This window comes from Lygodium microphyllum, chromosome 1 (genome assembly GCF_053477565.2).
Source record: "Lygodium microphyllum isolate KBCC chromosome 1, Lygodium_microphyllum_v1.1.10, whole genome shotgun sequence".
NCBI classification, from domain to species: Eukaryota; Viridiplantae; Streptophyta; class Polypodiopsida; order Schizaeales; family Lygodiaceae; genus Lygodium; species Lygodium microphyllum.
This window is the reverse complement of record NC_141135.1, coordinates 21,082,925-21,099,052: the sequence shown is the minus strand read 5'-3', so window position 1 is coordinate 21,099,052 and position 16,128 is coordinate 21,082,925. Positions and strand designations below refer to the sequence as shown.

General features: G+C 40.6%; 1 pseudogene; it reads left to right on the top strand.

The window, feature by feature from the left end:
- Nucleotides 1-380: 380 nt before the first annotated feature.
- Nucleotides 381-1,099, top strand: LOC148040901 (protein argonaute 1B pseudogene; annotated as a pseudogene).
- Nucleotides 1,100-16,128: the final 15,029 nt, after the last annotated feature.

The window sequence follows — 16,128 nt, the reverse complement described above, 5'->3', positions numbered from 1 at the left end:
GGTGTGGAATCCACCAAAAAGTTGTGTGTGTGACATTTGTTACTTTGTGCATACTTAGACCTTGTGCTTTGCTATGCCTGAATTTTTTGCCTTTAGCTAGTACATGTTCAATTTCATAGAAGAGACAAGTGCTGTTTGGGAGTGAATCTGATATTTGTTACAAACAATTTAGAAGGAGAATGGGCTCTAGATCTGCAATGAGTACGGTTTTCCCAAGCTTCTCAAGCTGTTTGCTTATGTTGAAGATACAAAAGGTGATGAGGTTTACACTGTCTATACTGTGGATACAAAGACTGGTGAGTTTGTGGGAAAGCCTTTACATGGAGCCACTGAGTATATGGAATGGATTGACAATGAGACTCTTGCATATGTTACACAGGATGATCTCCATCGTCCTTTCAAGGCATGATCTTGAGCTTCTTGTTGCTATTTTACTTGATAATAATGGAACACTCTATGGGGTTCCCAAGAGAATATGTGAGACAGATCTCGGCCTGGTCTCTCAATGTTGTTTAACTAAGCATGTGTATAAGATGAGTAAGAAATACCTGGAAAATGTCGTGCGGAAAATCAATGTCAAGGTGGGTGGAAGGAATACTGTATTGGTGGATACACTCTCTCGCCAAATACCACTCGTCAGTGACATCCCTACCATTATCTTTGGAGCTGATGTTACTCATCCCCATCCAGGAGATGATTCCAGTCCATCTATTGCTGCTGTGCTAGCTTTCCAAGATTGTCTTGAAGTTACAAAATATGCAGGGCTCGTGTGTGCTCAAGAGCATCGTCAAGAATTGATACAAGATTTGTTCAAGGGTTGGGATGATCTTGCCCGTGGCCCACAAACGGGTGGGATGATAAAGGAGCTACTGATATCTTTTCAACGAGCAATGGGTCAGAAGCCTCATCAAATTATACTTTACAGGGATGGTGTCAGTGAGGGTCAGTTTTATCAAGTACTATTGTATGAGCTGGATGCCATTCGCAAGGCATGTGCTTCTCTCGAATCGAACTACCAACCTCCTGTCACATTTGTAGTGGTTCAAAAGCGTCACCATACACACCTTTATGCAAGAAATCATAATGATAGGTGAAGCATAGACAGAGTGAAAACTTTATTCCAGACATCGTGTTGGTAACAATAGGAGGAGAAAAAGCAAGAACTACAGGCAGTAGAGGGAGACTGCCATCGAAGAACGGATAGAGAAAAAGCAGCGGCATCTAGACCAGCTATGGAGTGGGCAAGTTATATCATGAGGAAGAGTACCAAAAGGAGGATTTTGGATGACGTGTATCTGTCAGAGTCTGAGCCTTTCCTTGAGCAATATGCTAAACACAGTCTGACTAACAGCAAACTGGGGCAGTTCCGTCGATCCAGAAGGGAGCGGCTACTGACCTGCATTCATCCATGAAGGCATTGCTGATATAGACACTACCGTGCTTATCTATGTGAGAGATTCGAGAAGGCTTGGAAGACCGAACAAGTTTATTTAGGTGTTTATGATGAACCTGAGAAAGCAGCAAGAGCTTATGATCGGACTGCACTTAAATACTGGGGTCGATAGCAGAAGATGTAAGAGAAGAAAATTGAGAGTCTGGAGATGTCCTGATGGTCTTTGAAAGGGTACAGAAGCCTTAAGTTGGTGTTGCAACGGTTCGACAATTATTCAAGTAGTGCTGGAAGATGAAAAGTTGAAGACTGATTGTTGCATAGTAGAATGGAGCTTGTGCTAATTCCAACTCTTAATCAACAGTCAGCCTCTGTGTCCTCAAGTTCTGACTAAATCCTGAAGTTCTTAGCCACCGTTAAAGAAACACAAAAGGGCAAAACAAACCAACTTGTGTCAGTAAACTTGCATCTTCCTTTCATGCCGGAACGAATACTTGTCTTTATTTCCCCAAGAAAAGCTCGCCTGCATTTTTCTTCTCATGTTGACATGTAAGAAGGAGCTTCAAAGATCCATACGATCATTATAGCACAAGGATCTACAAATGTTGCAGAATTAAATCGGGTGGCCTAAAACCAGTGGAATGATCAGATTGGAATTCATCTTGTATTTTATAAACATCTTGGCAGTAACACAATTGTTACTTGGCATCATTTTCTCGTCTTTCTTATTCACATGATTGATCTTCTATCTTGAAATTAGTCAAGGACCTCTGTGGTTGTGGCTTTGCTTTCGAAAAACCCTTGGACAAGGAGTTGTAGATTGAAGAGTCTCTTGAAACTATTGATGATTTCATTGTTGTCACAAAGCATAATAGAGCTAACAAATGGGGTGATTAAGGATGGAAAGAATAATACATTAGCTAAAAATATCATTGTAAGTAGCACTACTCATAGAGAAGTTATGCAGTAATAGCGTCATGAAGAAGAGGAATGTAGTTTACACTATGCAAGCGCTATAATTGAAATGGTTTTGAAGATAGGTGAATAGAAAGGTCCATGTATTACATTATTGGATCATGGGTCTAAAATCAATGTTATGACACATAGTTTGTATGAGAATGGTGGTTGGCTAATGGATGTAGATCATGGCCGAAGAATGTGGGTTGCAAATAACTCACTTGGTGAACTTTATGATACATGCCCCAATGTATGGGTGACTAATTTTGATGTATAAGATGACCAGTATTTTTTAATGTAGGGTACTTGCAATTATGTGGTTGTTTTAGGGTAACCATACATTGTGGTGACAAGGATGGAGATAAAAGTGATTGATGATGGGTCTTCAAATGCTCATGTTAGGAGTAGAGATGGCACAAGCGCAGTACAATTCTTGACTCTATGTGTTGATCATCCACACAATAGAGAGACTCTCAAGGATTTTCCAATGCCATCAAATGCCAAGGAATTAAAGGATTTTTAGATGGCACTACTATGAAAGGGAGCTATGGTAGTATTATCCATAAGATGTTTGTGACTCCTGATAAAGGGAAAAATGTTTTTACGACTAGTTTCATGTATGGAAAACAAATGATTGGAGAAGATTCAAGAGAACCAAAGCTATGTGCAAGGCCAAAAGAATGTATGTGCATAAAGTTGAAAAAGAGCTTAAGGAATGTAGAATTATGGTTGTGCAGATGAGTGCATTTCAGGGCTATTTGATGGGCTAACACTTTGGTTGAAATTACAACAGTCATTAATGCTGAATAAACTACATCATACATGTATATACTCTTGACATGTTTGAAATCAGAAGAGAATTTGTTGAATAGGAATGTAAAGGGCTAGAAAATCATGCTAAAGCACTTGTAGAGATGAAGTACAAAACTGTTGAACAAAAGGTTAAGCTAGTTGCTTTGCCTCTACCCCTTAAGAATGATAGAATATATAGGACTGCAAAGAAAGAATGTTTCATGAAAATGCTAGCAAAACATGGAAAGGCTTTTGCATTTCAAACTACTAAAATAGGATTGGTTGGCTCCCATGATCATTCTTACAGTGCCACATTTATACTCATGAGTGTCTTGCTTCATCGGCCCATGATTTGCCAACATCTATCTTGTTTCATGCACTGCCCTATCCTCCAAAAAGCATGTAGCTTTCTCTATGTGAGATGGTTAATATTAGCTTTGCTTTACCAAAGCTTTGTGACCTTTCCCCAATCTGGGGGCAAAAAAATTAGCCAACCTCTGGAGGAGAGAGTCTGTGAATGCCCAATCTAATCCAATAGCTTGAAATTTGTGGTTTTGAGAGATATTTCGATGGGTAAAAGCTGTTCGAGCGCAAGGTATAATCAAAACATCTAGCCATCCAATAAATGCTTTAAGAGATTCCTGACAATGAGAGGCATGGTTGTCAGCATACTAGCACTTGCATATACGAGTGGCACAATGATCTTTGGCCTATTCTTATGCAACCACATTCGTGATCCTAAAGCCGCAAGTGAGATTGTTGCAATCAATTTTGCATTTTCTTCCACTCCTTGTAGAAGATAGTCCCGTGTAAACTCAAAACCCTTTGCCCCCACCCAAAGTTGAGCCATCATTGAACCATAAACATCGACCATACCCGTGGATGCTACTTTGTATATTTGTGAATAATGTGTTCATTTTCCATGTTGTTGACGAGGATGGAACAGTACTTAGCATGGAGAGGAAGGTGGTTATTGCAGTGTGCCCAAGAGGTTGTCTTTGTCTTCCTCTTCTGAGTCTCATCTTTTGTTCCCCCTTTCTTTCCATCTTAGCTAGTGCACATGTGAATAAATCACATGACAAACCATAGATCTACATCTAACATTCCCCTTGACCGCAAACGAATACAAAAAAATTTAAGATGGAACCAACAATCAATTTTTCAGACTGACAGTCCAAACTAAATGGCAAACAAAAAGACACACGCAATGGAAAATAAATTCCTAATTATGCTGACTAATGAGTTCAAATTCCTGGCAAAAAACTCCACCCTCAAGTTTGTAATGGTGGACGCACAGCGTCATGACATGGGGATGAAAATCCACTAACCATTGGGGTTCAAAGGAAAGAGACGAGATAGTTGGAAGAAACAAAAGAACATAAAACACCTTGTATATTGTTCTTTGATAAACTATGAACATTGTAGCCACTCTTCTCAGATTACAAACTATGTCTAAGATGATGGCTTAGACAAAACTCTATCAAGATGATTGGTTGACCACTCTATGCAATCCAAAACTCTTTTCTATAGTAATATAATAAAGTATTATACATCATACACTAACCAAAATTAGTCAAAAATCCCTACGAATAGCTAGATGTATTTTAGCCCCATTTTATGGGCACATATAGTGGCAAAAGATCACTCATTTTCTCTAAAAACCATCATTAGGATCACTGTGTAAAAAAAACTCATAACTTTTGATCTATAACTTAAATCTCTAAGCTTTTTGAAGAAAAAATATAGCCTTGATTCTAATCTACAACTTTCATGGTGATACTAAAATCAAATTCTGAAAGCTTCAGTCCCAAAAAAATATGTGTTGCCTGCAATTCACTTTTCTTGCGCACGGTCCACTACTATAGATAGGAGTGTTGGTGCATGGCCTATTGTAGATGATTTTGTTAAAGCATTTGCTAGCAAGGCTATCTATTCAATGGGGGATCTATATTTAGGATATGATCAATTTGAGGTGGCACTGGAAAGTATAGATATTACTACGCGCTATATAATTCAAATTAATAAAAATAAAGTGAATATCTTTTTTAAAAAAATGAGATTTTTGGTTTTGCCGTCGCATCTACTGGCGCATGTAAAAGCGCATCTATGCATGTGCTTATGTGGCCGTCTAATCTTCCATATAGTTGCACTTGTAGACGCACAAAAGAAATTAAACAAATAATAATTTTGGTTTTGGTGTGCACGTTTATTGATGCGTGTATATGCGCGTCTAAAGCACATCTATTGCTGCATGTGGATTTCCTTATACATGCGACTATAGACGCGAAATGGTACACGCACAAATAGACGGGCTTATAGACGCGCTTGTAAGATTTTCTCTCAATTCAAAAATCGCGTCTAAGAGGCCTTTTTGTTTTAGTATGCCTCTTGGGGCCAAGTATCCCTTTGCCTTCCAATACTATGTAGATTCTCTCTTACAATGTTCAAAATCTTGAATCCCAATCAAGTATTTCCATATGATAGATCACACATTCTTAAATATATGCATGGGATCTAGAAGGTTGTTGATTGGGTTCTAATAAGGTAGCTGAAAGAATATAGAGTACTTAATCAAGAAAATACACAATGTATATTCAATAGGCATTGCATAAAGCTCAAGGCTGTACGGCCATTGCCACACCACATGTAAAATATTACACGGCGCAGCGAACAGAATCTGAGAAAGAGATAGAGAGTACACAACAGATAAGAGGAGAATCAGTAAACTCTTTAACTTCAAAAAACTGATACAAAGATGGCTCTGTCCACCCGTGTGCTTCCATTGTGTGAAGCTTAGATGGCGATCTAGACAGAAGATAGGTGAAGAAATTAAGGCTAGCTGGAACAACAACTCTGACTGGGTGAAAGATGAGTGATAGATGGCTATAAAGGGGTTTAGCTTTTATAGCCCGCGAAGGCTGTTAGGTTGGCCTGACCGACCTACCATATGAGCCTCCACTAGTCGGCGAGGGAATATTCCAGGGACCCCAAAATAGGGGCCCCTTTTAACTCCCTTACACCGCAACTCGATGCAATGCGCCTCGAGTTGCTACCAGCTTAACCACTCCATCTAACCCAAAGATTAGACCCACAACGGTCACCTTTTTGCCATCCGGTCACATAGACCTCATCTGATATACAAGTTAGGACTCAACCAATGTCTGAGCTCACATTTGGCTTCTCCTCATAATGGGGGCCTTACAACTTTGAGCACCATGGATCATTGGTAGCACCTAATGAGGGTGGGGCATTGATCATATCTAACACCCCCCCTCAATGTCTACCCATAGGTGAACTATCTCCTCGGCCCAATACCGAGTCTCTGAAGATGAACTTGAAGCAGATCCTTCGTAAGTGCTTTGGTGTAGATATTTGCTCCATTCTCCTCTGTTGGACAGTAGACCAGTTCCACTATCCCATCCTCCATCAAATCACGCACATAGTGATACTGGATCTCTATATGTTTGGTGCGTGCATGAAACACTGGATTTTTGGCAATGGCGATGCAACTCTGATTGTCACATCTCAGCACAGTTGGTTCTTCATCCTGCACTGCCATTTGCCATAGAATCCTTCTCAACCATATGGTTTCACTTGCAGCAAGACAAGCTGCCTTGTACTTTGCTTTGGTAGAAGACAATGCCACTGTTGGCTACTTCTTACTAATCCAAGAGAAAATTCCTGAACCCAAAGAGAAACAATAACCAAAAACTGACTTCCTGGAATTAATGTCTCCTGCCCAATCTGAGTCACAGTTCCCCATAAGACAAGTTCCGAAACTGTATGTGATACCATAGTCAAGAGTTTCCTTTAAGTATCTGAGCACCCGCATCCTAGCCTTCCAATGACTCTCATGAGGTTTGTTTGAGAACCTACTCAAAACACCAACAACAAAACTGATATCTGGTCTGGTGTTACACAAGTAGATCAGACTACCAACCAACCTCCTATACCTCCTAATGTCTGCTAGTGTTGATGTATCCTCGATGGATAGCTTTGCATTCACCTCCATAGGTGTAGCTATCTCCTTGCACTCGGTCATGCCAAATGCCTTCAAGATCTCCCATGCATACTTCTTCTGAGAGATGAAGATCTTTCCTCGCTCTTGCAAGACTTAAATCCCCAAAGAATAGTGCAGCAAGTCCAAGTCTGTCATTTCAAACTCAGAACTCAAAGCCTTTCGAGTTTGGTTGATCATATCTTCATAGTCATCTGTAATAAGAAGGTCATCCACATATAGGACAATCACTATAGACTTTTTACCATCCCTGTAAACATACAAGTTAGCATCTGAGACACATCTTTTGAAGTTTAGGTTTAAAAAGAACTTATTTATCCGCTGGTACCATGCTCTGGAGGCTTGTTTCAGTCCATACAATGCCTTCTTCAGCTTACACACTTTGTTCTCAGAATGGGGGGTCTCAAACCCTGGTGGCTGAGCCACGTACACCTCCTCCTTGAGGTCACCATTTAAGAACACTGACTTAACATCCATTTGGTACACTGGCCACTTCTTGTGGGCAGCCATTGCAAGTACCGTGCGAATAATGGTCATTCTGGCAGTTGGGGCAAATGACTCTTGAAAATCAAACCCTTCAACTTGTGAAAATTCTTGGGCAACCAATCTAGCTTTGTAATTTTCTAAGGTACCATCAGCCTTGTACTTTACCTTCCAGATCCACTTTGTGCCAATAACCTTCTGCTTTGCTGGTCGATCCACTAGCTCCCAAGTGTCATTCTTCATTATGCTGTCATACTCCGCTTGCATAGCAGCCTTCCATGATGGATCTACAAGTGCTTCTTCTAAGTTAGTTGGCTCCTTTACTTCTCTCATAATCTCAACCATCAAGGCCATATTGACTATGTGAGCAGAAGCCCTCCTTTGCTCCTCTATTCTCTGAGACCTCCTTGGTCCGTCTGCCTTCTCCTCAACAGATGCAGGCATAGGATTATTGTGGTCATAGAGCTGCTTCACCTAGCGCGACAATGGCTTTTCCGGTGGGGTGATGTCAGGTTGGTAAAATTTTTCCTCATCATCTGAAGATGATGCTTCCTCCTCCTTAAGGATAGGGATAGCTCTCGGGACAGGTTCATAGTGGACTACTTCTTTGCTTGATGATAAAGTGGAAGAACTTGCCTTCTCCTCCTCCACTGTATGCGGCTCCTCCTTGAACACCACATCACGGCTCGCGATGATCTTCTTTGCCTCTTGGTCATATAATTTGTAAGCCTTCTGCTCATCACTATAACCCAAGAAGATACATTTTCTGCTTTTTGGTTTTAACTTGTTTCTCTTCTCATCTGGAACATGTGCATAACATTCACATCCAAAAATTCTGAAATGTGAGACAAATGGTTTCTTACCAGTGCAAGCCTCATGAGGTGTTTTTCCCTTAAGAGCCTTTGCATAGCTTCGATTTAGAATGTAGACTGTAGTATTAACAGCTTCAGCCCAGAAATGGTTAGGCAATCCCTTGCCCTTTAGCATGCATCTTGCCATCTCCACAATAGTGCGATTCATGCGTTCCACAACACCATTCTGCTGAGGTGTGTTAGGCGTTGTCAATTGACGCTTGATCCCTTTGCTCTTGCAAAAGGCTTCAAACTCCTTTGAGTTGAACTCACCACCACCATTTGTTCTAAATTTCTTCACACTTTTTCCTGTTTCATTCTCAACAGGTTTTAGCCATTCTTTAAACTTACCAAAAGCTTGAACCTTATCACAAAGGAAGTACAGCCACATCTTCCTACTGTAGTCATCGACAATAAACATAAAATAAGAAGATCCCCCCAAGGCCTGTGTAGGTATCTTACCACACAAGTCAGCATGCACCAACTCTAGAGGAGCCTGTGCTCTATTCTTGCTTTCTTGTGAAAATGCCTTTCTCTGTTGCTTGCCCATCATACAAGCTTCACATGGTTCCTTCAATTCAGTTACTGTAGGTAGGTGAGCAACCATACCTTGCTTTTGCATCTCCTTCAACACTGCAAATCCGATGTGTCCAAACCTTTCATGCCAAAGCTTACTTGTGCCCACTCCAGCGGTGGCTGTAAGAGCACTTAGCTCATACAGGTTGTTCCTTCTTTCTCCTTTGCCAAGAATTGTGCCAGCACTATCAAGAATTTCTGCACCTATCTTCTTGAACCTCACTTCATGACCAAAATCAGTTATGGCAGCAACTGGTAAGAGATTTCTCTTGATTTCGAGAACATACAACACATTTGAAAGCTTTTTGACTTCACCATTTGCAGCAACAAAAGAAATAGTACCTGCGCCCGTAGCAGGGCATTTAGCATCATTTCCAACCGTCACAGTGATGGATTCTTGTAGAGGCTTCATAGAACTGTATAGACCTTTCTTGTTGGTCATGTGACGGGAGGCCCCACTATCCAACACCCATGAGTTAGTGGTAGATTCTTCTTGCACCGAGGAGTACACTTTCCCAATGGTCGCCATGAATAATTCCAGCTCTGCTTCAGCCGTATTGGCTGTCTCTTTCCATTTACTTTTAAGGGTACCATTCTTTTCATCTGCCTTCTTGACACGATAATCTGCAATTGCATGTCCTTTCTTCTTATAGTAGAAGCATCTTCTTGAAACTTCTTCTTTCTGCCCTTATTCTTTTTGTCACCATCATTTTTGGTGGAGGAACCACCTTTGCCTTTTACATTGGCAGAGAATGCAGCATCTCCATTGTTGCTTCCTTCTCGGGCTTTCAGCCTCAACTCCTCCTCCATTAATAATACACAAAACTCCTCAAAAGTCAAAGCTTGAGGTCTCACCTGAGTATTAAGGGCAATTACTAGTCCATCAAACTTTTGTGGACAAATCCAAAGACACCTCCGAGCTAGCTTTTCACTAGTCTTTTGTATCCCAGCGCGCCAGCCATCTGGTCATGCAAATTCTTAATCCGAGTGATGAATGCTTCAATCGTCTGTCCTTCAGCAAACTTCTCCGCTGCTAGTTGATTCTCCAAGTTTTGAGTCCTTGTTTGGTTTCGTGTTTCATACTGACTCCTTAGTACATTCCAAGCCTCGGATGCTTTGGTTGTATGCTGAATCAAAGTCAGAACACTGTCAGAACAGCTTGTAACTAAGGCACACAATGCAACTGCATTCCTTCGTTTCCAAGCTCGTAGAAGATCTACATTCGGAGGAATCATCACACTAGGATTTGATGGGTCGGGGGTAGGCTGTGGTTCTGCGTCAGTCCCCAACACAGTCTCCAGAAGCTCATAAGAATCAAGGATAGTTGTAATTTTGAACTTCCACAAGGTGTAGTTTGTACCATCTAACTTGTCTTCGCTGAAGGTTGGTGGACGAATCCTCAGTGTTTGAATAGTCCATACAGCAACACCACCTCCTGCACCACTTCCTGATGCGCCAGAACCACTTCCAAAAGTCGACATAGTTTCTCTTTGCTGTTGAAGCCTATGCCTCTTGCACACTCTCCGATCTCTAGAGCCCCCTGGGCTCTGATACCATGTAAAATATTACACGGCGCAGCGAACTGAATCTGAGAAAGAGATAGAGAGTACACAACAGATAAGAGGAGAATCAATAAATTCTTTAACTTCAAACAACTGATACAAAGATGGCTCTGTCCACCTGTATGCTTCCACTGTGTGAAGCTTAGATGGCGATCTAGACAGAAGATAGGTGAAGAGCTTAAGGCTAGCTGGAACAACAACCCTGACTGGGTGAAAGATGAGTGATAGATGGCTATGAAGGGGTTTAGCTTTTATAGCCCGCGAAGGCTGTTAGGTTGGCCTGACCGACCTACCATATGAGCCTCCACTAGTTGGCAAGGGAATATTCCAGGGAATTTTTCCTTTACCATCGGGCCTGGGACATTGCCCCCGGACCCCCGCCAGGGGGGCCGTTGGCCCCCCTGGGACCCCCCAGCCAGGGGCCGCTTCGGTGGCCCCCGGACCCCAAAATAGGGGCCCCTTTTAACTCCCTTACACCGCAACTCGATGCAATGTGCCTCGAGTTGCTACCAGCTTAACCACTCCATCTAACCCAAATATTAGACCCACAACGGTCACCTTTTTGCCATCCAGTCACATAGACCTCATCTGATATACAAGTCAGGACTCAACCAATGTTCGGGCTCACATTTGGCTTCTCCTCATAATGGGGGCCTTACAACTTTGAGCACCATGGATCATTGGTAGCACCTAATGAGGGTGGGGCATTGATCATATCTAACACCACATCCATGAAAAGACAGGGGACAACTACAAAGGAGAAGGAGGGGACCCATAAGGGACAAAAAGAAGGAAAGAAGTACAAAAGAATTCTTCTTTGAGCTTGGAGGTAAGTGCCTTCTCTCTTCTCTCTTTGTTTTTCTATTTTTTTTACTTCTTTCTTTTTGTTGATGAAGAGATGTATAGAGAGAAGAAGGGAAAGAGATCAATGAGAGAGAGAGAGAGAGAGGCCACTAGCAATGCCATTTCCATCGCCATCCACAAAAAGAGAGAGAACAACTGTAGCCAAAGAAGAAGGAGAAAACGAGAAGAAAAAGAAGGAGAGAACCGTAAAAGAATTCTCCTTCAAGCTTTGAGGTAAGTACATTCACTCTTCTCTCTTTTCTGACCATAGCTGACCAGTTGGCTACTATTGGATCTCATGTTTCAGAGGATGATATGATTGCAGTGACATTGAATGGGTCAGGCAAGGAGTATAAGGCATTTGATACCTTTGTTTGTGTGAGAGAAGAACCCGCTAATTGGGATGAGTTACTTGCACTGTTGCTATAGTATGCTCATGATATCCTGCTGAAATATGGAATGAGGGAGTGCAAAACCATGGAAATACCATTGGATCAGAATGTCAAACTTCTAGTTGATGTTGGGAGACTAAGATCGAGAATGTTGCTATGTACAAACGGATGGTGAGCAGGCTCATTTACCTTATTATTACCCATTGTAAATTGAGTAATGCAATGGGGCTGATTAGCCAATTTATGCAAAAACCTCATAAGCCACACTTAGATGCAGTCAGGAGGATTATGTAGTACATGCAGGGTACTTATGATTATGGGCTTTTTTATGAGCATGGGAAATCATTGGACTTGATAGGTTATATGGATGATGATTGGGTTGGTTGTGCCTATGATAGGAGGTCAACCAATGGTTATGCTTTCAGTTTGGGCAGCAATATGATCAAATGGAGTAGTAAGGAGCAGCCCACCGTTGCTTTATCTAGTATAGAGGTAGAATATAGGGGTGTAGCCTTAGTGGCATGCGAAGCAGTTTGGCTTGTGAAACTGCTACATGATTTGGGTATCCAGTTGGAGAGCAAAGTCACATTGCATTGTGACAGTCTCAATAGTGTTATACTAGCTAGCAACCTCGTCTAACATGCTAGATCCAAACATATAGAGGTTTATTACCATTTCATTAGGGAAATGGTACTTGTATAACAACTTGATCTACTTCATGTAAAGATAGAAGACCAGGTAGCAGATATTTGTATCAAATCACTTGGTAAAGAGAAATTTGTTCATTTCAAGGAGCTGCTTGGAGTATAGCAACTAGTTTGAGCTTGAGAGGGAGTGTTGAGACTTTAAGCTCAACTCATGTACACTGACTTAGACCTAGTTCTTTATAGTCATTCAGTATGTGTGTGAGGTACATGGAATAATGAAGAATATGGGAGTTCACTGCTCCCTATTGCCTCATCTCTCTCTCCCTATCTTTTGACAAAGAATACAAACCTGAAGGAGTTCAAGAAGAGCAAGAAATGATGGAGTATTATATGAAGGGAGAAGGATGGATAATGGATGTCTGTTCAAAGGTAGAATGTATTATGATGGAGCTAGGATACAAGAAAGAAGACAAATATATGTGGATATGTCAAAAGGATGAACCCTTGCACCACATGTTGCAGCTCAAGAAATGAAGTTTGAGAAGGGGGAGGATGAGTGTGATTCTTTCGATCTTGAAACATCTCCATCCATTGAGATTGAGGGTGAGGCCAAGAAAGAAGAGATAGAAGATGACTTAGGCATAGGTAAAAACAAAAAGGAAGCAGTAGAGCTCAAAGACACTACTACTCCCTATATAAGTGTTTCTGGCTCCAACGCCGTGGTATAACTCTTACAAATGTCCAAATGCTTCCCCAAAAAGACTTGAACAAGTTTGGAATAAGCTAGCGCGAGTAAAAGATCAATGGGACTTATTTATACCTCAGGGTCCTAACTACAATAAAAGCTTGAAGTGAAGCTCTTCTTCTTGGGCCTAAGCAAGTGATAAAAAAGCTCCTTGAGTAAAAAAATTTTGAATTGATTATATCTAGCTTTTGCAATCACAAGGTCTTCTTCTTCTCAGGCCTAAGCAAGTGATGAAAAATCTTATTGCATAATACATTTTCGAATTGATTATATCTAGCTTTTGCAATTAGAGAATTTATTTTTTTTTAAAAAATCTGATGCACAATTTTTAGACATTAGGTGTATGTGACCTTGGCAAATTAATTATACAAGAATACTTAGTGCATATAGCTAGAAGGGTGGCATGCCCTAGCACCTAAAGTTTTCCCCCTCTAAAACTGTCGCTATTTGAGTCGAAAATTTGCTCTACAACTGTTGCTATTAGCGCCTCTATTTGTATCACTATTTCTATCGCTACTAGTGTTGCTATCCTAATAAGCGACACTAATAGCGATGGAAATAGTGATGCCAATAGAAATGCTAATAGCAATGAAAATAGCAACTCAAATAGTGAAGAATTTATCACATCGCTAATAGTGGCATGAATAGCGATGATGGGGGAAATTTTTCCATGAATAATTCAATCGCTTTAAACGTCACTATTGGGTCTATATGTTGTATAGTGTGGTAGTATTGTTATACTACAATCTTCCACCCCTAATGGCAATTATAAGAAGGGCATGCTATGCTATATGTACTAATTCCAAGGAAGCATATAGTCAAGAATATGGATGTATATCCAGATCCCTTGATAGAAGTTTTGGAGACACTTTGGAGGGGTATTGAGGTGCATGATGTATCTCAACCTTTGTATATGCAAAACTTCACATTGAGAGGCATCCTAACTAATGTGGACCATGCCTGACTTCAGGGTATGGTGATTTTTCAAGTCTGAAAATCCTAAACCAACTTCTATATATGTATATTATTTTGTTTTTTAGGGAATATTACCTTCTCTTTCCACGAGTATACGATTCGTGTCTCTTTATCTCTCCGGCTACCATGCATGTCCCATGTGGTGGTCCATCATTCATAATAAACTTCTCTAAAGAAGTTTATTTATGACAACTATCATAGATTTCTCCCTTTTGATCATCCTAATCATGAGGCACCTTTGACTAGGATTCCACAACAATCATGATCTATCATAGATTGGAAGGATTTATGGAAACACATGGAACATCCACCTCCTCATGGGATGAGTCAAAAGGCCTTTAAGCTTAAGGTTTAAGAAAAGAAGAGAGCACAAAAATAAAGTAAGAAAAGGCAATAACACAACATTGGTGAGTTTGGGAATCTCCCAATTCTCATTTTTTGAATACTAAAAAGGTGGCACCCGGATAACATGCCCATAAGTTTCTCAAAACCATATGATGTGACCTATCATTAGAAAGTACTTGAAAAATGGAATCTATTGAGCTACAGAGCGTTTCATTTGGAGTTATAGTGTTCAAGTTATGACAAATCCAAAGATTTGACCACATGTCCCAAACTTATGGGAAATTCCCATATTTCCCAATATGGTGTTCAATGTAACTACTTCAAAGGCCTGAAGATGAAACCCTTTGTACCTCCTCTTCCCATCTTCCCTCCTTTCTCCCTTGCACACTTCTCTCTCTCCTTCGTGTATAGTAGCGGAGGTGGTGACAATGATGATGAGCTTCCCCCCTCTCTCTCTCTCCCTCTTCCTCTCCCTCTCCCTCTCCCTCTCCCACTCAAAGCTTTAAGCTCTCTCGCTCTCTCTTTCATTCTTTCTTGCAAATGTTTTCTCGAAAAATTTCATAGTCGGGTTTTTGAAACTTTTTTCTCAAACCGGCATTGTTGTTAACATCGCAATTAGCGTCTCTATGTGCATCACTATTAGCATTACTATATGCATCGTTCTATGCATCAAAATTAGAATTAGTGACACTAATAGCAATGCATATAGTGACACTTTTAGCGATGTCACCTTTTTGCATTGCAAATGGACGTGGCTATTGCCTCATTCCCTTGTAGTGCCATTCATACATTGTAAGATGTGCTTTCAATTCCAAATGGGTTTATACCATCCATTCCCAACCCAAGTCTCAAGTCTCTAGGTTCTTCCTTGAAGATTGGCCACATGTCCTCTATATGTTTCTATGTTGGTATATCAATAGGAATTCTCCACTTACTACCAATTAATTGATGATTTCAGGGTAGACTTATACTTGAACATGTGTATGGAAAAAACTAATCATCGTTCTCAATTGCATATTGGTAGATTTGTGAGTTTGAAGGAAATCGATCCAAATATGTTGCAAGAGGCTCGAGTATTGTCCATTGAGGTGGTTTGTTTGGTGGAGGAAACTTTTCCTCACTCCATTTTGACTACTCAAGTACACTTACTCATACATCTGATTGATGAGATTGCAATTTGTGGGGTAGTTCATGCAAGGTGGATGTTTTTTCTAGAGCGCTTTATGAAAACTGTAAAAGATTTTGTAAGGCAAAATTCACGGCCCGAGGGAAGCATGGTTGAGGGTTGGTTAGTGCAATCATCCCTTGTACAAATCTCTAAATATCTTACTAGAGTGGACCTCTCTTTACCACGACTAAGGAAAGATGATGAGGATTTGAGGATGACCTCTATAATACCTCAAGGAAAAGAAATGAGTAAAGTGCTAACAAAAGAAGAACTTCGTAAGTTAAATAGTTTTTTTGTGCTCAATAGTGATGTAATGAGAAAAAATAGGTGACACTATATAATGAAGCAAGGGAAAGAAGAAAAAGCAAAAGACAAGCATTTCGC